The sequence below is a fragment of the Primulina tabacum genome, chromosome 3 (genome assembly GCF_025594145.1).
Source record: "Primulina tabacum isolate GXHZ01 chromosome 3, ASM2559414v2, whole genome shotgun sequence".
Lineage (NCBI taxonomy): Eukaryota > Viridiplantae > Streptophyta > Magnoliopsida > Lamiales > Gesneriaceae > Primulina > Primulina tabacum.
In genome coordinates this window covers 17,640,316-17,650,896 of record NC_134552.1, presented here as the reverse complement: position 1 = coordinate 17,650,896, position 10,581 = coordinate 17,640,316, and positions in this window count along the sequence as shown.

Genomic DNA, 10,581 nt, shown 5'->3' with positions numbered 1-10,581 from the left:
TAACTTCTATATATTTTATCAAATAATGAATTTTTTTAAAAAAAAAATTAAATAAAACAACTTAATATTTGACATTCAAACAATAATGTAGAAAATTATATAAACTTTTGGATTGAATGATTTGGATTTCAGGGAAGATTTCAAATGATTTGAGATGTATAGACTTCGAGCGATTATGTTGGATATGTTATTTAAAATTAAAGCAAAAAATATATGTGGACAATACAATGAATTTCAAATCGTTTATTTTAATTTTGTGTCAAATAGATGTAATGAATTTGAGATGTAGATTAATTTTTTTTTTCTTTTTTTTTTCTTTTTTAGCGTTATCTTTTATGGGAGCAAGACCTTTTCAGTCTTTGTGCGCCATCACCATCTTCCACCAGTGGTGGGTTCATTTCATATCAAAGACAAAATATCGAGAAAGCAAAAAATGAAAGTATTCTGTGAGACGGACTTTAATTTGGGTCATTCATAAAAAATATTACTTTTTATGCTAAGAGTATTATTTATTATTATGGATATCGATAGAATTGATCCGTCTCACAGATAAAAATTCGTGAGACCGTCTCACAAGAGACCTACTCTATAATTCACACGAAAAGACATTGTTGTTTCCCAAAATGAAAAAAAAAAGAAGAAAAAAGAAGACATCAACACGTCTATTCTTTATCATATACAATAGATGACTAATCTCACGAGAGACATACTCTACAATTCACACGAAAAGACATTTGTGTTTCCCAAAATGAAAAAAAAAAGAAGAAGAAGAAAAAAGACATCAACACGTCTATGCTTTATCATATACAATATATAAGTAACACTTCATCGATACTCACATAAGTGTGCAATGTACAATATATCAAAACTGTGTAAGAGTAAATTATTTTTAAAAAGAAATGTACGTAAAATCCTATTAATATAATTATATATAGGAAGTTTCGTGCTTTTTTGTATTTTTACGATGTGTAAAAAACACATTTTCATTTTTTTTACTGGAATATAATAAATATCGATTTACCCATAAAAAAATTCAAAATTTTAATTTAATTTATTGGAAAATATAAATAAGTGTAAATCCTAGGAATTGTCACTTAGATTTAGTATTAATTTTTAAAAAACAATTGGTGAAAAATATGCCATTTTGGTCCAATATTTAAAAAAAAAAATTTAAAGCTCCTCGTAGAATCAACTGTGACTTCTTAATAAATGAACTCAAATAGGTCACTGTTGTCGTTGAATTTCTATTTTTGTCATGTATAAGAAACAAATCCTAATTCTAAGGATTCTAAATATAGGTATAATGGAGCTAATATAATCCATATTTTTAGATTTGAATTCGACTACGAATATTTTTTGTCGAGCCGAATCCCAAAGAACAGGCTAATTTCGCAACGAATTTTGATCGAATAGAAGTTCGAATTGAAAATTGATTGGTTTCGTTCAATCATTATATTATCAATCTCTACATGTTGCATGCTTTTACAATTGAAATAATTATTTAAATATTAGAGTTCATTTACACTTGTTTTGTGGTTATACATTTGAAATATTTAACTAAACATACTAATTTTTGTTAATTTCAAATAAATGATTTTTTCATATTTTTTCTTCGTAGTGATAGACTACATAAAATTTAAAAGTTTAAATAAATATATGATTGGATTTAAAAATATAGATAAATACATTATTGAAGATTAAAAAAAAACATCAGTAAAGTTATATAACGATGATATAATTGTAAATTTAAATAGCCTTCAACAAATCAATTACAAGTTTTTAAGTATGAGGACCTCGACTTTAATTAAATAGTAAGATGATAATTTTGTGATTTTCAAATTAAAGATTTTAAATGCATATTTTTATATTAGGAGTGATATATTCACCTAATCTAAAATTTTGAAAGTATTTATTGGGTTAAACGAGCATGAGTTAAAGTAATATCGGAATGTATTGGATTATGCTTTTGAAAGATATATTATTAACTTACTGTATAAGTATGTTCGATGGTAGCAGAATTAAAATTTACTTTCTTCGGTTTATGATATGAAACTCCGAAAGTTATCTTATTTTATTACTTACCATCAATCGACATGTTTTTATTACCATTAATTATAATTATATATACTTTAATTCTAAAGTTGCAATGACAAATATCACCAAACTTGAATTTGAAGCAATTGACTGAAAAAAATTATTCGTCATGGATTTGGATGCCAAAGTTCACTTTGTCTCTATGAATTTAGGTGATACAATAAAAAATAAAAAGAAATGAAGCGTCCCTACTGGATCATGTAAAAACACTCATTTTCTTTTGTCATCATCTCAATAATGGATTGAAAGTTGAGCGAGTATTTCATTGTGAAATATCCACAAGAGCTTTGGAATTTTTTTTAAAAAAAATTTGACCATCGTAGAACCGTAGTTCTTCCAAGAGCTCGATATGAATTGATGCATCTACACTTAGAAGATTTCAATTATTTAAGTGATTATAACTTTGCAATATTCAAGATCAGTTCCACGCTAATACTTTGTGGAGAGAAAGTCACTAATGAAGACATGATACAAAAAAAACATTATCCACTTTTCATGTATCAAATGTGCTTCTCCAGCAACAATATCGTGAACGTATATTTAAAAGGTACTTTAAACTCATTTCATGCTTACTAGTTGCTAAACAAAATAATGAGTTGCTCGTGAAAAATCACCAATTGCTCCCAACAGGATCTACATCATTTCCTAAAAAAAAATGGAACTAAATTTCCTGAAACAAATGAAACTATATTTCCTGAAGTAAATGCTAACTCAACTCAAAATCATAAAAATGAAATCAGACATGGGTGTGAGTGTGGGAAAATAATAATCTATCAGCAACCAAATCAAAAGAAACATAAAACAAACCACCGGTAGTGGAATTCCAATAATGAAAAAGCAAAGAGAAAAGTTCAAAAGAGTACGAAGACAAATGTAATAGACGTAGAGTAGGAGAGCATCGATCTTGTACATGTCTTACGGTAAAGCATCTCGTGAATCTCTACCAAAACTCGATCAATGTAAAAATAGTGAAAATTTTGTAGATAATAATGATCCAATTGATATAACTCACTTAGACGTCTCTGATTTCTTCGTCACTGAGATGGAAATATAGACCATTTGTGTGTTGGTTGTGTGTTAGAAAACAAGAAATAATTGTTTTCATTTGTCTTGTTTCTACTTTGAAGTTCAATTAATTTTTAGGTTATTGTAATCTCATTTTTATTTTGAAGTTCAATTCATGTTTAGGATTGTCGTTGAATTTATTTGAATTTTTTATTGTTATTCAATAAATGTTTAAGCATTTGATTATCATTATATAAAATATTTCATTTGAAAACTTACATGTTATTTACCATTTTATTGAAGTTATGACTTATTGAATTATATTTTTTTTAGATAAATGATGCAATATCACGATCAATGTCTAATGGATAGTGGTACAACACTTACCATACTTCAAAATAAAATATATTTTTTTGGAATTAACATTAGGTGAAATAATTTTATAACAATATCATGTGGATCAAAAGTTATTGAAAAATATGGAATGACAAAATTCATTTTACCAAATGATACTAGTCCATATATTCAAAATGCATTATATTCCAGCAAATCCAGTAGAAATGTTCTTAACTTTAATATTCGTCGAAATGAATATCATAATAAAACATTAAAAAGAGAATAATGTTGAATATTTGCATTATTACATCTAGTTTTTATTGTTTGGACTTATAGTTTCAACATCTGAAAATATAATCTCAATAGGATACTGTTGGAACATTTCATGTTCGCAATCATAATTTTGACGTTAACAAAACTTGTTAATTTGTTTCTAATGATTTACCTAAGTGCGCAGGAAGTTGATCTTCTAACTCATCAGTTACCGAGCTAAAAAACTGAACCTTTTGAGAAGCAAACTGAAAGTGTCAACTGAACCGGTCCAACTAAAATATCAAAGACTAGTTCCACTGATTGTTCAGTTGATATGTGGTTCAGCAAAAGACCTTCAGAAGCCCGGCCAGCTGATGAAGAGTTCATGAAGAGCCCAACTGACCAGTTCAACTGAAGCAATGAAATCAGTTCAGCTGACGAGCCAACTGATTTCACAAAACCAGTTCAGAGCATCAGTTAGGAACCAATCAGTTTGCAGAATAAGACAAGCTTATCTAAGTGGAATCCAGCTGTACACAACGGTATAAAAACAATTGTCCAGTCAAAGGACAATAATGAACGTTGCAGTAGAGCTTAAAGCCAAAATGTTCCAGAATGGGTACAAGACAAATTTTGAGGAACAAATTCAAACTGCAACAAACATATTTGATGAGTCTTGGTGTACGGTCACACTGCCTCTATAAATACATGATCAAGACCATCAACAAAACAAAATGAGAGTGTGAAGATCAGAAAGAAGAAGAAGGACATGCATAATGCATATAAACTAAGAAGAAGCAATCAGCCTTCGAGGGAACACTTCAACGTGTTATAAGCACAATTCCCTCAGAGTGTAAGAACACTTTCGTGTTGTATTCATAGATCAGTTCTCACACACACGCACACACAACCACTCATATATATAGAGAGAAAAGAGAATATTGATAAGTTGAGTGAGTCTTGCACAAAAACGTAAAACTTGTGTATGTAGTCTTTGACACATAGATGTTAAATAAGTGTTGGCTGGAAGGTGATGTCTTTAGTCTAGACTAGGAGTTCAGTTAGGCAGTAGCGTAAGTCCTAAGCTGAGTGGATTTGTAAAGGAGTTGTATAAATCAAATTCTTCTAGTGGAACTTACTCGAGGTGGTAGAAGGGGTGACATAGGAGCAGTTAAAGTCTCCGAACATATATGGTGTATTTTAATTGTTTTACTATTGTTTTAAACTGATTTGATCAGTTCGAGCTGATATCAATTCAGTTCTCACCATAAACTGAACTGATATAAGCTAGAACTGATCCCTTTTATTTCAGTTAATCAGTTTACACAAGCTAAAAGCTTTAAACTGATCAGCTTTCTTAGCGAAAAATTACTTCGAGTATTTTTCGATTGGTTTAAAACCAAACTCGATTCAATTCATCGATATTTACATTCTTAGAACACGAGCTGTTGCAGTTCATTGATGATATTGTGTTTGAAGCATCTTCGCAGGTGCCCCCGAACCGATCCATCAGAACATTTATAAGAGGAGATGTTTGTTCACTAACCATCGTATACAAAAAAGTACTAAAAATACGTTTATATGAATAAAGCACATCTATTAGCATCATTAATGGTTTTTGGATCACTTGATGCTAACAAATATCATTTTCGATCACTTGAAGATGGAGGAAAAAAAATCATTGGTCCAAAAATACCACATCTAAGTGCGATTGATGCATTATCATATCTCATAAATTGTATTCGTCACGGTATGAAATTTTTTGTTGACTTTCTAGCGAGATATAACTAATGTCCAACTCGAAGACGTTGGAATTGTGTAAAACAGATGTTTCGTTACCTTCGTAGTACAATTGATATGTGATTATTTTATCTAAAAAAAAAAAGCAGTCTCTTCTTTAATTGGATATTTAGATTCATGATTATTAGAGTAGATGCTCAACAAGCTAACTTGTGGTTTTTGCTTCATTGATTCTTATGTAAAAATGATAGTTATTTTAATGATATTTTACAGTTTTAACTAATTATGACATTTAATTTATCTCTATACCAATGCAAGTTGTATAGATAAAGTTCTTAAATATAAAATAAGTATCATGAGGTCTGCTTCTCAATGTAGATCATGAAATTCAATAGAAAGTTTATTGTATATTTTAAATTAGTCTAGTTTATTCAGCATCCTAAAATAAGGATAAATGTCGTTTTAGGTCGATACCAGCATCGTGTTTTATTTTGTTCAAAAGTTGAAAAATATATACATAAAGATGTTGACATGGATAAAATACATGATAAAGAAAATGTCTTGAAATTATAATGATTCATTAATTAATAAATAATAAATATATGTTATCAATAGTTGATAATACACACAACAAAACTCAAGAGATACAGTGTAACGTACCGTACTTTTAAACTACTTGAAATTTGCGGAAAATAAAAATTTTCTTAAATATGAAATAAACTTTCAAATTGCGATCATCCATAATCCGTTCTAAAAAAATAACTGCAACCAAACGTTTGAAATTAAAAATTTTGCTAAAGCATTTGACTAGGCATCGTGACAGTAACATAAAATAAGAAAATTTGAAACTTTAATAAATTATTAAAAACACGGTGGTTCTCGGGTTTAGCCTCCCGCTCAGTCCAAGCCAGCTCACTGGTCCTCACCCCTCGTCTCCTCAAATGCATCATCACCTGCATCGATCAAGTCTAGTGAGTCTAAAGACTCAACATGTATAAACTGGGAGTAACGAGTAATACGTAATAAAATCACATGCAACTTTAAAATAGAGCGTTCGTACTTGAAACTTGAACTTGCATACTTAAAAGCCTGAACGTAACATACTTGAAACTTGTGCATACATACATAAACATAGACGTGCCATCATCATAAGATTTTTCTTAAACATGCTTGCATACTTGTACATATTTGAACATTCATAAACTTCATCATTTTGCGTAGATGCATGTTTCAAAGCAAGTGACCTATACATAAATATGCCTGATCAGACTAAACCACAGTACTGGGCTGACAGGGAAGATCCACTGCCACATACATGAGATTTTCGTTCATGCTTTAACGGGTGGATGGGTCCCCGTTCATGCATTAACGCTTCCCAATCCCGATCTAAACCCGTTCATACTTTAACGAGGTGGAGAGGTCCTCGGCCACGTTCACCGACTTTCAAACCCATTCATAATTTGGTCACAAGACATTTAGCATACCTCAAAAACTTAAAATATTTTCTTTTGCACGTCGAACATACTTACTTGGCGTTGAGGGATTCGTTGGATCTCGCTTGGGGCCGCAGCTGCAACATACTAACATGAGTTCAAACACTTATCTTTCATAGCTTAGACGTAGGTACTCGTGCTCACCACCGAAGTAAATAAATGGCTTATGACATTCTAAATCTCTCGGGAATTGACCTCGTTTAATAATCGTACTAAGCCATGATATAGAACCCCAAAACAAATCCTATATTTTTACATAAATAAATTTTAACCAGCATACTAAACCATGATATAGAAACCCGAAGCAAATCCTAAAAAAAAAAAATTTAATTTTTTTTTAAGAGTAGGGTACACGGACCCCGTGTAGCGGTCCGGGTAGGCACGATAATTTTGTATTTTTGAAGAAAAAAAGGACACGGACTCCGTGTCGAGGTCCGGGAATGGTCCGGGTACATACTGGACATGAAAATTCACAAAAATTCACTAACTTAATGATTCATTCTTCCAACCCAAGCCTAAGGATCATGAATCAACACCTCAAGACTCATCCTAGGATGTTATTACCTTGATTCAAACCCGTACAAACACCCCAAACGTCCCCAAGCATCGACAAGCAACATCAATACCACAGTAACCCGTAATTCGACATCGTTTCGCTTCCTACGACTTCTATTACATCCCAAGCCAATCCCGACCCAAACGAACCACCAAATAACACCTAAACACATCCCATAACATATCTAAATGCAGTAACACAAGCCCGGCGTTGCCCATTGAAGCCTACAACTCTAAAACTTCAAAACATAATGAACATCATTTTCATAAGATTGCAGGTTTGAGCAGCCACACAAAAACAACCATAACTCACTCGTTTCTTGTCCAAAAATTACGAATTTTATATCAAATCGAAGGTATCAAAAAGATCTACGTTTTTTATGTTGAAAATAATTTCAGAAAACGAAGCGAAATTACACAGGAACCTAAATGACAGCAAAAACGTCTTTTGAGATTTAAAATGTTTCAGAAATCGATTCAATGCATAATCGCTCAAACTTTGCTCATAATAATCAAACTTTCACGCATACATACATCAAAATATCTACTATGACAAGATCGATGCATAAAACTAAAGAATATTACATGCATTTGATCTTTAAAACTCACGATACAGTGAATATCGAAGCGACACGGTGCGGGAAATGATCCGGGCGACTTGAGGCACGATTTTTGCTGCTAAATCAACAAAGGATTATTGAAAGAAATTTGGAGAGGAAGATGGTGTTATGGAGGCTGTTGAAAGAGAGTTTCAAGAAAACTTCTATTCTCCTCTTACCATAATAGAGTAAAGGAATTGACCAAGTAATGTTTATGTGTGTGGTGTGTGTATACGTGAATATATGTGTGTGGTGTGTGGGGTGTTTTAGTTAAGGGAAAATTTGTTTAATTAATTAATTAATCATGCCAATTAAAATGTTAAACCAATTATCAAGTTAATAAAATTCTAATCACATAATAAATTTACTAAAATCCCCTAATTAAAATAAAATCCACAATTGATAAACTTTAAAAGTTTAAAATCTTAAAATCACCTAATATTTAAATTAGGCTTTAAAAATGTTAAAACTTCATAAATCATTTAAAAGTGTCCTTTTCTTGACTTGAAATAAAATACCACATTTTAAAATTGCCAAAATCGTCTTCGGTCTCTTTCCCTCGATCCCGCTTCGAATATTCGCCTGAAACATAAACTCGAGAAAATATTTTAACGTGCATCAAATAAACATAAATAATTAAAATAATGAAATTTCATAAATCATGCATCTCTAAAATCATTTTAAACTTAAATAATTAATTTAACATATTAAATAAATGCACGGGTTTCACGTATACTGATTTTGGGCTCTACATATAGTCTTGATTTTATTATTTCCTCTCCCTTACAAAAGAAAAAATCGGCCCCTTTTTCTCCCTCCTTGAAGTCTCAGCCGATCACCACTATAGCAACCACTGTGCGTCATCACCACGTCGCCAAGCCGCCCTTTTTCGGTGAACTCACCTCAATGCAAAGTTTGTTTAAATTATTAGTGCAATCTAAACAATGAGTGCAGTATTCGATCGTGTACCAGATTATATGATTGAAAAACAAAGGACGGTCCAGTTGATTGTTCAAATAGATTTATAAGAAGGAATATATAGGCTAATCATGGACTACTTTGGTGCAAGCGTTTTTGAACGCCAATGTAATTAAACTCTAAACACCTTATGGATGGAATTTGAATCATATGACACCCAAAAAAAAGTTGATTGTCAAATTAATTTTTTTTTTTTGAAAAGTTTTTAAACTTCTCCTATGTCTTGAATGGGAGAACACGGCACTTCAACAATGATATCTTTTTGATCCGCACAAAACTAAATCCCAGATAGGTGATGCATTTACACGAAGATGAACTGCAACATCATGGAGGCAAGTGAAACAGCCTTTAACAACGACATCTTCAAATCATTACGAGATCATTGCAATGCATGAAGCATGTCGGGAATGTAAATGGTTGAGATCCATGACACAAAATATCCAAGAATCATGTGAGTCGTCAACAACCAAAGATAGCCCTAAAATAATATTTGAAGATAATGTTTGTATTGTACAACTAAAAGGAAGCTACATCAAAGAGGATAGAAAAAACATATTTCACCAAAATTCTTCTGTACACACGAGCTTACAGAGAATAATGATATTTATGTTTAGCAAATTCGTTCAAGTAACAATGTAGCTGACTTATTCACCAAGACATTGCCAACTTCAACGTTTAAGAAATTGGTAAACAAGATAGGGATACATCAATTATTATCTTAGATATGATTGAGATCGTGAGAAATATCTATTGATGTTCTTATTTTATCTTGTTTATTTTTTTTCCCACTTGATTTTACTGACAACGTTTTAACGAAACAATATTTAAGTCCCATCATCTCTCTGAAATAATTTGTTGATTCAATAATCATATAAGTGAAGTGTTATATAGATAAATTATTGTAGATAATTTTTGAGGTAAGATTTCAATCAAATATATTGTGTTATCAACGATTCAAATTCTTTAAATGTACTATATAAACATTTATTTCTAGCGATGAATATAAACATTCTTACTCATTCTCTCATCTCTATATTATTTAGCATTCACAATAAGGAGTTGTTTTTTATATGTAAAAAAAAATTCGCTAAAATTCTAGGTTTGTTGAGCAGTCATAAAAGACTAACTTTGCAAATAAATGCATCGGGTTGTGACGTAAGTCGAACTTCACTCAAGCTCGTGAGTTGGTTCGATAACGAGAATAAGATTTAGTAATAGAACTTTTGTGAGCTCATATCATAAGTTGTTCTCACTAGCTCGTGCTTGGAGATGAGTTTGATGAATTATATTTATTCACATGTTAGTTCAATTCTAATATTTGGGACAATGTCGTAGTTGTTGATCTAATGACGACAAAGAGGATCACATTATTTTTTTATACCATACAATGCATTATTAACGTTGGAAAAAAAGAGAATACAACCTTGGATGAATTTTTTGTCGGTGTCCTAAGGACGTACTAAAAAAATATAATCTCTCTATGTAGCACAAAAATATTAATTTGTATTTTATATATTTAATTAAATTAA